The sequence below is a fragment of the Coenobita brevimanus genome, chromosome 54 (genome assembly GCF_032717465.1).
Source record: "Coenobita brevimanus isolate Jiangsu-jjx chromosome 54, ASM3271746v2, whole genome shotgun sequence".
Lineage (NCBI taxonomy): Eukaryota > Metazoa > Arthropoda > Malacostraca > Decapoda > Coenobitidae > Coenobita > Coenobita brevimanus.
In genome coordinates, this window is record NC_137007.1 from 30,327,807 (window position 1) to 30,340,531 (window position 12,725).

Genomic DNA, 12,725 nt, shown 5'->3' on the forward strand with positions numbered 1-12,725 from the left:
TCTTCAAGACAGCCTTTCTCAAGTATGTATCCCTCTTCACACAACACTCATCCTCATCTTTTCCACATGTCCAAAACATACTGGCTATCATGATATAAAATGTTCTTATCTCTTTGGGATTAGTATCAGAAGGTTTAGCTGTGCCTTTAGAAAAGCATCTTGCAACACCGATGTTCTGATCTGCTGCACAGCATGAGCATCCATTTTCAGCTGTGGTCATTGTCATGAACCTTATCAAGAAATTTTTGTATATCAAGCTTCTTGGTTAGCTTCTGTACCTTCTTTTGTGACACCTGCATCATTCTTACCTGAAACACACATAAAAACAATTTAAACAAGATAATACAGAAACAATTTGCAGTTGTTTTTGTTGACTAAACTCGATCTGTTCAGTCAAGCAGACCTATCAACTGCAGGTAAGCAACTATCACTTTAAGGCCATCTTTTTCAGTGAACTAATGTTCCCTTGTGGCAAACAACACCTTGTGAGGAAGAGCGTGAAGGTTTGGTTACGGATGGATACTGCATTTGCGTCTCTCCACCCAGTTAGCAATGGCACCAAAGCAGGCTCCACATTTCCCCATTATCTGGTTAAGTGGTTATCATCCAGCATTGTAAATGGTTTCCTGGGCTACAGGAAACCATTAGACTTGTCACTCATTGTAGTCACTGAAGTGGAAATGAGTATAAAACTGACACGAAGGATGGGAGAAACAGGAAGAGATGACAGCAGACACAGAAAATGAATGATAAAGGTGAAGGAAGAAGTAGGCAGCTCTACAACAGGTGATAGGATGATGGTGCCACCACACAGAAACAAATATGACAGACATTTAAATCATCATACTACTGTATACAATAAGCCACATTTCATTCAAAGTCTGTTTTCATTTGTCAATATATGCTATTATTCTTTGTCATATGCCAAACCATGACTGAAGTGCCACAATTAAAATGTATTAACTTTCATTATTACCTTAACAAATCTACTAGTTTAGCTACAAAGGTACTTACAGTTAAACACACACACACAAAAAATTGCAACATACTGGCTCTGGAATGTACATGATCTTCTTGCGTTTTTTCAAAGGTAGCGAGGGGCTGGACAAGGCAGACGACGGTATGGCGGTGGTGGGGACTGGGGCAGGTGGAACAAACAGATGCTTCCCTGGTGTGGGGGGCATGGAACTCAGGCTTCCCATACTCTCCTCAGTCACAGACAAGTTGGATTTGATTGTACTCTCTTCACTTGTACATAGGTTGGATCTCTGGTTCTGAAGCATGTAAGAATGAGTGTTGTAACAGGATTAGTAAATCATTCAATGGTTCTCCAGTGTAAAAGATGATGTACCAGCATATAATTTATGCCCAAATTTCAAGTTTGCTGTAACTCTTTCCCTCACAGACCAGATGGGCTCGTGGGTCAGAAGTATGCAAAGAATGAATGCCGAAAATGGCAGGATTATTAATCAGTAAGTAGTTCTCACCTGGACAAGCTGATGTATACAACTCAATATCATACCCATACTCACAACCCCACACTGATGTGAGATGGGAAACTATGTGATGCCCAGTACCATAAAAGAATGAATGTCACTACTAATATATATATATATACTGTATGTATTGCTGTCTCGTAAACAAGGTGGTTGTGTGTGTTTTGCAAGGGGAGGAAAAAGATTGTATTTTCTGTCTGGGTCGAGATAATGGGTTTAACTATGTTTTTATTAGGCATGGCAACGAGCGAAAAAAAATCGTACATCCACTCGTCACGACAGCAGGTGGTGAACTGACAGATGATATGTGAGCGGGTGAAGTCAAGGTCAGTCTCATGTCCCAGATTTTTGTTCACTTTCCGAAGGTTTTCACAGTTTACTACAAGTTGCACTGCATCAAATGATCCAAACCATTACAACAAACCTGAGCAAATGGGTAAAGATACCAAGACAAAAATAATTTTTCACTAATTAACATGTCTTTTTTGTATGTGCCTGTATTACTTCATAATCGTAAACAGGTGGTTGTGTGTGTTTTGCAAGAGAGGACAAAGATGATATGTTCTGCCTGGGTTGAGATAGTGTGTGTAGTTGTGCTTGTTTAGGCATGGCCAGGAGCAAAAAAATCGAAAATCCACTCATCACAGCAGCAGGCTCTGAACTGCTTGATGAGGTGTATGGGAGTGTAGTGTAGGTCAGTGTGAAGACGTTCAGAACGTTTGTACACTTCCCAAAAATTTTTGCAGTTTTTTATAGGCCACGCTCAAACAATGCCTGCGGCCATTTATCGGCTAAAAGTCATTCGATGCCAGCGGCCATGGAGGGGTTAAATTATGTGGTACAAGTTAGAGTCGGTCTGTCAGGAAGAAAAATGCACCGGCGTTTGCTGTTTGCTGATTTGCTCTCTTCCAAGATGTCTGGTTTACGAATTCCATGCCTGTCTTTGAAATTATTTAACCATCCAATACTGAAACCACATTCGACTTCTATATTCATTTTACTGTGAAACTCTGGCTTTTTCTTGTATAAGAGGACGAGAAATATGTGCTCCCTTAGATTTTTCTAAGCAAAACCACTCGTATGATGAAAAGCGTGCCTTCTGTCAATGGACTTACTTGTCTCGCTTTTCATGAAAAATTCATTGAGCTTGGATGCTTAGGCCTTCATATCACAAATGGTTGAATTTCCTACATTATATTCAGTCATCGGTGTTTTGTAATGTTCGCCTTTTTCAAGTCTATTGCATTTGTCCAGCTTCTGATTCAAGGTAAGCACAACATGCTTACGTTTAGTTTGCTCTTTAGGCATTTTGAGTGTAGAAATTACCGTCTATCAGAGCAACACAACACCAAGACAGCCTGCTTACTGTCTGGTGGTAAAAAGCAGACTGTTAATTTGTGGAGGGTATGGAGGATGACTGGATTAAAGTAGGGGAAAGAGGGGGAGAGGAGGGCTGGTTAAGAGTATATACTAAGGATTTACATTAGCCGGAAATGCCTTAACGTCGCTTTGTCTGACTTCACCCAGCCTCGTGTGACACGTGACAAAATGGCAGTTTGGCAGTCCGTGCAAATTGGCGCGACCTGCCCCTGAATTTTCCCGATGTTCTGAGAATCCTGATTGTCTGGATACCAGATTGCTGGGATTGTACTGTATTTATATATATATATATATATATATATATGTAGGGAAGAGTAAAGTGACGGTCTTTGAGAGAGGTGAAGTCAGTGAATGTACAGCGAGGTTGGATGGTGAGGAATTGGAAAATGTGAGTACATTTAAGTACTTGGGTAGTGTGATGAGTAAGGATGGAGGTTTGGAGGGTTAAGTGCTTGAAAGGGTACAGCAGGGAAGAAAGGTTGCTGGTTCTTTGAAAGCAGTGATAAGAAACAGGGAAGTGAGCATGGAAGTGAAAAAGTTACTACATGAGAGTATTGTGATACCAACTCTAACGTACGGAAGCGAAGCTTGGACGTTGTTGGAAGGACACAAGTCAAGAGTGAGAGCAGTGGAAATGAGTTATTTAAGAGGAGCCTGTGGAGTCACATGGAGAGACAGGCTGACGAATGAGGATATAAAGGAGCGTTGTGGTGTTGATGTGGATGTGATAGGAAGCATTATGAGGAACACACTGAGGTGGTTTGGCCATGTGGAGATGGAGGGTGAAAGACTGACGAAGAGAGTGTATGTGAGTGAGGTGGAGGGGGAAAGAGGGAGGGGGAGGCTGAGGATGAGATGGAGGGACGGGGTGGAAAGGTATATGAGAGAGGGGGGTGTGAGTTGGGAGCAGGGGAGTGAAATGGCGGGGGACAGGGCGACTTGGAGGCGATTTGTTTGTGGCCACCCCAAACGGGATTGAGGCGTCTGGCAATAGATAGATAGATAGATATATATATATATATATATATACTGTATACATGGGTTTTAGGATGAACTAGGTGAAGTGCTGGGAGAAATAAATGCCCAGGAACTATAAAGTGATCGTGATGGGCGATATGAACGGAAGACTAGGCACTGGTCCTGAGGATGACATAATGGGTTGTTATGGAGTACCAGGAGAAAATGATAATGGGAAGAGACTAAAGGATATGTGTCAGGAGAGGAGGTTGTGCACTTGTAATTCTTATTTCAAACACAAATATGCACATAAATATACATGGCACAGAGGAAATGGGGATTGTGTGGAAAGAAGCCTGATTGATTACGTGCTCGTACAGAGGTTGATGATGGGAATGGTTGCTGATATGAGGGCTCTGAGAGGACGATATGGAGGTCTGTCAGATCATATGATCGTGGTATGCAAGATCAAGCTGAGAGGAGTGAGGTGGATCAAGAGAGAGAGGAGCAGTCAGGGAGAAAGACTGAAAGTTGAGAAGCTAAGGATCAAAGAAGTGGCAGATGAGATGATTACAGGACCAAAGAAGAGGATGAGTTAGAATCAGTGAACTGGAATGAAATGAATCTGAACAGCCTGTGGAATGCATATAGGGATTGCTTAGTCAGGAATGCTAAAGTGGTGTGTGGCATGGCAAAAGTATCAACAAAAAAGAAGGGTACAGCATGGTGGGATGAGGAGGTTGAGAGACCAGTGGAAGAAAAGAGGAAGAAGTAGCTAAAGTGGTTACAGGAGAGGGGTTCAGTTGAAATAAGAACTGAGTATATTGAGAGTAAGAAGCACGTAAAGATACTAGTGAAGAGGAAAAAGAAGGAGGTAAATGATGATCTGGGAAGAAAAATGAATGCGAACTACAATGAAAATAGGAAGAAATTCTGGAAAGAGGTGCGGAAATGTAAAAGTGAAAGCAGGAAGAAATGTGATGGTGTGAAGGATGCAGGTAGTAGGTTAGTAACCCATGGAGAAAAAGTAAGGACCAGATGGAAAGAATATTTTGAAAGCCTGATGAATGGGAATAGAAGCAGCAGAGCGGCTGTAAACATGATTGGTTTTGGGGGTGTGCAGAGAAGGAATGCAGTACCAGGAGACGTGACACTCGCATAGGTGAAGAGTGCTGTGAAACGGCTGAAAAATGGGAAAGCAGCTGGGGTTGATGAGTGTATGCAGAGATGCTTAAGTGTAATGGAGAGAGTGGAATGAAGTGCTTGTTGGAGATATGTAAGAAGGAATGGATGAGTGAAACTGTGCCTGCAGAGTGGAAAAAGACTATGATTGTACTCCTGTACAAAAACTCAAACTGTGCACAGTAAGCTTCCCAAGATACTCTACCATCAGATTCCTGAGGTTTCTTTTTTAATTGGACCCCCATTATAGCCATGCAATTCACTAATTTGGGGCCTAAAAATGTGGGCGAAGTGAGTGCAAGAATTATCGTGGCATAAGTTTACTGAGTGTGGTGGGGAAGGTATATGGAAGAATTATTATAGAGAAAGTAAGAGAGAGATCAGAAGTCCTAGTGAGTGATGAACAGGGTGGCTTTACCAGTGGCAGAGGATGTATGGATCAAGTATTTGCAGTGAGACAGGTAGCAGAGAAGGCTTGTGAGAAGGACCATAAGGTGTTTATTGCATTCATGGATCTGGAAAAAGGATACGACAAAGTAGACAGAGAGGGATGTGGAAAGTTTTGCGCATGTATGGTGTAGATGGTAAGCTGTTAGGTGCTGTCAAGAGTTTTCATGATGGTTGCGAAGCATGTGTAAGGATTAATGGGCATCTAAGAGAGTGGTTCACAATCAGTGTGGGCGTGCAACAAGGTTGTGTGATGCCCCCATGGCTGTTCAATATATATATGGATGCGGTGATGAGAGAAGTAAAAACACGAGTAATGGAGAGAGGGATGGCGTTGGTAATGCTTGGTGATGGATGGAATATCTCAAATTTGTTGTATGCTGATGATGCAGTACTGCTTGCATGTACCGGAAAAGAACTTGGTAGGCTAGTGCAGAGTTTTGCTAATGTCTGTGAGCGTCGTGCCTTGACAGTAAATGTAGAGAAGAGTAAAGTGATGGTTAATGAGAGAGAAGGTGACTCCTAGTGTGATGTCACAGTGAATGGAGAGAGACTGGAACTGGTGAGAGAGTTCAAATACTTGGGTACAGTGATAGAAAAGAGAAAAATGTGCAAAAGAAGTTGAAAGTACAGTGACACATGGAAGAAAAGTAGCTGGTGCAATGAAGGCCTTGATAAGAAACAGAGGCTTGAGTCTTGCAGTTGCACGAGGCTTACATAAGGGAGTGTTTGTGCCAGCTCTAACATATGGGTGTGAGACTACTGTGTGGCATGAAAATGAAAAGTCAAGAGTAAGAGCAGTGGAGATGGGACTGCTGAGGAATGTATGTGGAGTACAGAAGGTGGATAGGATACGAAATGTGATTTGTGAAAGGTGTGGAGTGAGGAAGTCTGTGGACATCAGAATCGAAGAGAGTGTCCTGAGATGGTAAGGTCACATGGAAAGAATGGATAACAATAGAGTGGCGAAAAAGGTATACCTGAGCGAATTTGAAGGAGGGAAGAGGCAAGGTGGGCCAAGGAGAAGGTGGAGATATGGTGGATGAGTGTGTAAGGAAGAGAGGTTTGGAAGTCAGCGAGGCTAAGGAACTGACAAGAGATCGAGCTGGCTGGATGAATTTTGAGAGGAGAAGTGCATGATCAGGGATTTTGGCACCCCTTGTGAGCATGGCAGCATCCGGATTGACTCAATCGGATACATTAAGTGAAGCTGCAGAATGTGGTGAATGTTTTGGCATATCCAGTAGAGCCAGGATTCCGGGGGCTTGAATGGTGAGTGAATGGAAGTGTGGCCTATTTGGATTGGGCAAGTCTGTGCTGTCTGGACATTGCTACTCCTCACCCTACCTTTGGGTGGAAAAGGAGGTCCGGATGATGATGATGATATCTATCTATCTATCTATCTATTTATCTATCTATCTATCTATCCATATCTCTCTCTCTCTCTATATATATGTATAGTATGTGTGTATGTGTGTATCTTAATCCTGGACTGGGTAATCACAAACAAACTGCCCTATCCTCTGCCATCAAGCTGTCTTCCCAGCAATTCAAACCTTTCTCTTTAATATACCTCTCCATACAATTATGGAATGTACAGATGCATGTATGAATGTTTATATACTGTTACAACACACTAACCATGCTAAACTCACATCAAGTGGGTGGTTGGTCATAATTGCTAATGGTTTGCTGGGACTGTGTGCTATTTCCAGGCTGCCACCACTGTGAAGTTCTGCTGCCATGTGTCGCACTTTTCTTTGCTTCCTGTGAGAATGGACGATTAGTACAGTTAGTCTCTATTAAATGGCATGTCTTCTTTTTATTTTATTTACTTAAGTTTTAGATGATTTAGTAAAGGGTAATACTGAATATTGCATGCTTAGAGAGACAGACAGTTAAATCTGTGGAAAACCAGACATACTGTAATGGCCAATTTCTATCTATCTATCTATTGCCAGACGCCACAATCCCGTAAAGGGTGGCCATTTGACTTTGAGTTATTTGTTTTACGGGGAGGGGCACTAACCCTCCACCAACCCACTTGTTGACACGTAGGGAGCAAAAATGGTTTGGTTATATGGTTACCACCCAGCATTGTAAATGGTTTCTTGGCTTACAGGAAACCATTTGGCTTGTCACTCAATGTAAAGCCACCTGTAAAGGAAAGAAAAGCAATAAGAAGTGACAGGAATGATGGGAGAAATAGGAAGAGAGGAGGGCAGGCACAGCAAAAGAATGATAAAGGCTAAGGAAGAAGTAGGCAGCACTACATCAAGTGAGTGGATGATGGGATGACCAATTTTCTCCACTTTAATCTGGTCTAAAACTGCCAGCACTCCATCTTGAATGTAGAGCTGTGATAAAAGATAAACAATTGAACATGATGCTAGTCACAAAGAAGTGCTATGGAAAGGATGTGGAGCCACAGTACTGCCTTATTCTGCCACAGCGCTATGGAATAATACGTCACCAAAAGGCAATATCTACACCATGTTAAGGTTGACGAATTACAGTCTCAACTAAACGGCAATGAATCTCTCTGTGAATGATTCCAGGAATTTTATTCCAGTTCAATTGGCTTACACTGCTTATAAATAGAATTAACCTACCTCCCAAGTCCAAACTCCTCATCAAGCTCCTGTGAAGTTTCAGACTCAATGACGTAACTTTGGGTTATCCCTTGTGAGTTTTTAGGATCAGCTGTTGTGAGACTGTTGCCTGAATCTGAGCCATCTACACATGACTGGATGCTGTGCCCGCTGTTATTAAGAGGAGTGCTGTGTATTCTGAGAAGACTAGGGTCACTCTGAGCTTTTACCAATACAGCTGTGTTGGGAGGTGTGACTAACTGAGAGGACTTGTCAAACTGTGAGGTTACAGAAGGCAGAGGGTCTAAGGAATGCTGAAAGTCTGAGGAGGGAGATGTGGAGGGGTTGTTGTCCCTAGAAGGGCAGGGGGTCAAGATGTGTGGGGACGGGGAGGAATCAGGGGCCCTTGGGGATTCTGAGATAAGAAGCCGGCCTGGGCTGGCACTGGAAAGGGAGCTTGCGCTGCGTTCACTCAGGCAACCTAGACCTGGCGGGGGAGGAGGGGAGAATAGGTTGTTAATATTTATCCCAATCCCCAACTGCACAACATCAACAATTTACAGAAGTTTTATAGTTTGTTAATTTTTATCTCAAACTCTGGAGACACATCACCGACAATCTTGAAGTACAGGTGCTGTACAAAATCTTAGGATATTCACTGTACAAAATATAGGTCATCTAAACATGTAACAGACGTCCACATTGAAGTGTGGAACATGTTTGGGCAAGCGAGTAAGCAAGTCAGGTAGTGCTGAATATTGTTTAAAGTGGCTCATCATCTTCCTCTGATTTCCTGACCTGAAAATACAAAAAAGAACTTATTAGATTACATCAAAATTATTCCCTCATGCTTCCTAAAACCAATACTCCTCTTGTATTAATTTTAGGTCTAGGGCCAAACAGAAGGTATTATTTGTTTTGAAAAGGCAAAACCTGGTTGCTCTCAGCAGTCGTCGGAAAATACTGCTGTGCTACTCATGCAACCTGAGACCATTACTTCTTGCTCAGCTGGCTGTTACGTTAATCTTCCTTATAAAAAATCGTTTCCTTGATTTACGGAAAAACTATTGGGAATTACGGGTTGTCTATGAAATGAAAATAATTGAGGAGTTTTACGCGATTTCCAAACTGGCGTCAATCTTTCTTGTACCTTCAAAATTGGCTGAAATATCTAAAAATGTTCGCTACTGTACAACAGAGTTTTCCTCCTGACCCCTGACCCCATTTCCTGCTGATGTGATTAATCATTCGCTCGGGTACATATGTCAGGGGTTCCAAACTGCGACTAAATTTGGTGTTCTCACTTGCTCGCTCGAACAATAAACCTTCACATGTAAGCTACTGTATATGTGCATCTTTGATTCAACAATAAATGCTGAACAATGAATGCAAATTACTCTGAAAAAAATAAGTTATTCTGGAAAGAGGTGTCGAAATGTAAATGTGACAGTGGAAAGAAATGTGAAAATGAGAAGGATGTAAGTGGCAGATTATTAACCCATGGTAGTAAGGACTAAGGATGACATGAAAAGAATATTTTGAAAGTCTGATGAATGGGAATGGAGAGAGCAGAGCAGCTGTAAATATGACTAGTTTGGGGGTTTTGCAAAAATGGAATGCAGTGCCAGGAAACATGACACTCACAGAAGTGAAGAACACTGTGAAACGCCTGAAAGTGGGAAAACAGCTGGTGTTGATCAGCTGCATGCAGAGATGATTAAGTGCTGTGGAGAGAATAGAATGAAGTGCTTGTTGGAGATATGTGAGAAGGCACGGATGAGTGAAACTGTGCCAGTAGAGTGGAAAATGGCTGTGATTGTACCCCTGTACAAAAATAAAGGTGAGCGAAGTGAGTACAAGAATTATCATGGCATAAGTCTACTAAGTGGTGTAGGGAAGGTATATAGAAGAATTATTATACAGAAAGTAAGAGAGATATCAGAAGGCCTAGTGAGTGACGAACAGGGTGGCTTTAGGAGTGGCAGAGGGCGTGTGGATCAAATATTTGCAGTTTTGTTTCGTTTCGTTTTTAAAGGCTCCAACATGCTTGCATGTGTAGTGAGACAGATAATGGAGTAGGTTTGTGAGAAGGACTCTAAGGTGTTTATCGAATTCATGGATCTGGAAAAAGAATACGATAAAGTAGACAGAGAAGGATTGGGGAAGGTTTTGTGTATGTACAGTGTAGATGGTAAACTGCTAGGTGCCATTAAGTTTTTATGATGGTAGTGGGGCATGTGTAAGGGTATGTGGGTATCTATGTGAATGGTTCACAATCAATGTCAGCGTGCGACAAGGTTGTGTGATGTCCCCATGGTTGTTCAATATACTCAATGTATATGGATGGGGTGATGAACGAAGTAAAAACACAAGTAATGGAGAGAGGGATGGTACTTGGTAATGAATGGTGATGGTTGCAATATATCAAATTTGACGTATGCTGATGATGCAGCACTCATTCGTTTGTTTCTGAAGGCTCTAACAGGCTTGCAAGCATTGGCCTTGGTCACCTGATGGCGGCTCTCCATGCTGCTCAATCTCAGGCCACTTCCCTGTTCAGTCCCTTATCCCTGAAGTCACACTCAATGGCCTTGTCCCAGGTCTCCAGCCCCAACTCCAGCACATAACATGTCTCCAAATAACAAGACTCTTCCATACACTCAAGAGACTTACCAGCAAGTTCAATCCTTTCATACCTGACAATCTCCATCTCCTCTTACCAACATACCACACACATGAAATCAGCATTATCTCACAGTCTACCTCTAATACCACTACATCTGTTATGCATCCACTCATCACAGACTCTGCACAAGACGGAATTACTTTCCATGCCCTTGTGGCAAATCACACATGGTCAATCTACTGTACCTCCTCTTAGACAGTACTGCCACCAGCCCTAGATACCATCACTTTTGTTTTCTCTGCATTTACTCTTAAGCCCTTGTGCCACACACCATCTCTCAACTTCCTAAATCTTTTCTTTGCCTCCCTTTCATTCTCTGCAATCAACACTAAATCATCAGCATACATCTCCTATGGGTGTCCATTTCTGCAGTCAGGTGAGAGGGCTCCAAGTAACATGATAAACAACAAGGTGCTCAAAACTGACCCACGGTGCATGCCAACATACATGGAAAAATCATCACTCAAATCTCCATTCACCCTTATGTGGGTGCAAGCACCCATATCATCATCATCAGCAGCAGCAGCATCAAATCCTGTGTTGCCCCATGAGGAGCACAGAAGCCCGAGGCTAGGCATGCTGGTCCTGACAATTAAGATGAGAGTGACCAGCCTCACTCATCCCTGAGGGGCATTATGTGAGCAGTTAACCACCCCATGGATATAAACCTAAACCGGCTCAATCCGACTGCAGTGCCTAAATTGCCCACTAAACCACCAGGTGCCATAACTTGGTTATATGGTTACCACCCAGCAGAGTAAATGGTTTCTTGGTGTACAGGAAACCATTTGGCTTGTGACTCATTGTAGAGTCACCCATAGACAGAAAGAAGAGAAAAGCAAGAAGAAAAGAAAGACATAAGAGGAAGTATGGAAGAAGGAAGGACGAAAGGATAGGGCAGCAACCCAAGAGCACCACTACATTGAGTAAGTGGATGGTGAGCACCCCCACTTACCACTACATGGCTATAACCACCCTAACCAGCCATTCCTCGATTTCAAGCTTTCTCATTGCCCATTTTACCACCGACTCAGTCAAAGGCCTTCTCTGAATCAACAAAAACAAAGCACAGTTCCCTTTTATTTCCTATACTGTATATTTTTCATGAAGCTGTCGAACAATGAATATGGGATCAGTGGTCCCTTTGCCTGGCATAAACCCAAACTGCATCTCATCAATATTCACTCTTTCTTTAATCATCCCTCTTAGAACTCCCTCCATTACATTAATTATCTGGTCTAAAAGCTTTATGCCTCTATAATTTCCTACCTGAAAATAATGGACAAGAGACTGGCATACTAAAGCAGAGCTTTATAGATGTCTGTGAGCATTGTGCCTTGAGAGTAAATGTAGAAAAAAGTAAAGTGATGGTTACTGAGAGAGAAGATGACTCCCACTGTGATGTTACAGTGAATGGACTGGAACTGGTGAGAGACTTCAAATATCTGAGTACAGTGATAGAAAAGTCCGGGTGCAAAAGAAGTGGAAAGCAGAGTGACACAATGAAGGAGAGCAGCTGGTGCTATGAAGGCCTTGATAAGAAATAGAGGCTTGAGTGTTGCAGCTGTGCAAGGCTTAGCTACATGAAGGAGTGTTAGTGCCAACTTTAACATATGAGTGTGAGGCTATGGTGTGGCATGAAAATGAAAAGTCAAGAGTAAGAGCAGTGGAGATGGGATTGTTGAGGAATGTATGTGAAGTACAAAGAGTGGACAGGATACTGACTAATGTAATTTGTGAAAGAAGCAGCGTGAGGAAGTCTGTGGATGCCAGAATCGAAGACGGTACTGAAATGGTATGGTCATGTGAAGAGAATGAATAACAGAGTGGTGAAAAAGGTATACCAGAGCGAATTTGAAGGAGGAAGGAGGCGAGGCAGGCTAAGAAGGTGGAAAGATACGGTGGATGTGTATGCAAGGAAAAGAGGTATGGAAGTTGGTGAGGCTACAGGACTGACAAAAGATCGAGCTGGCTGGATGAGTTTTG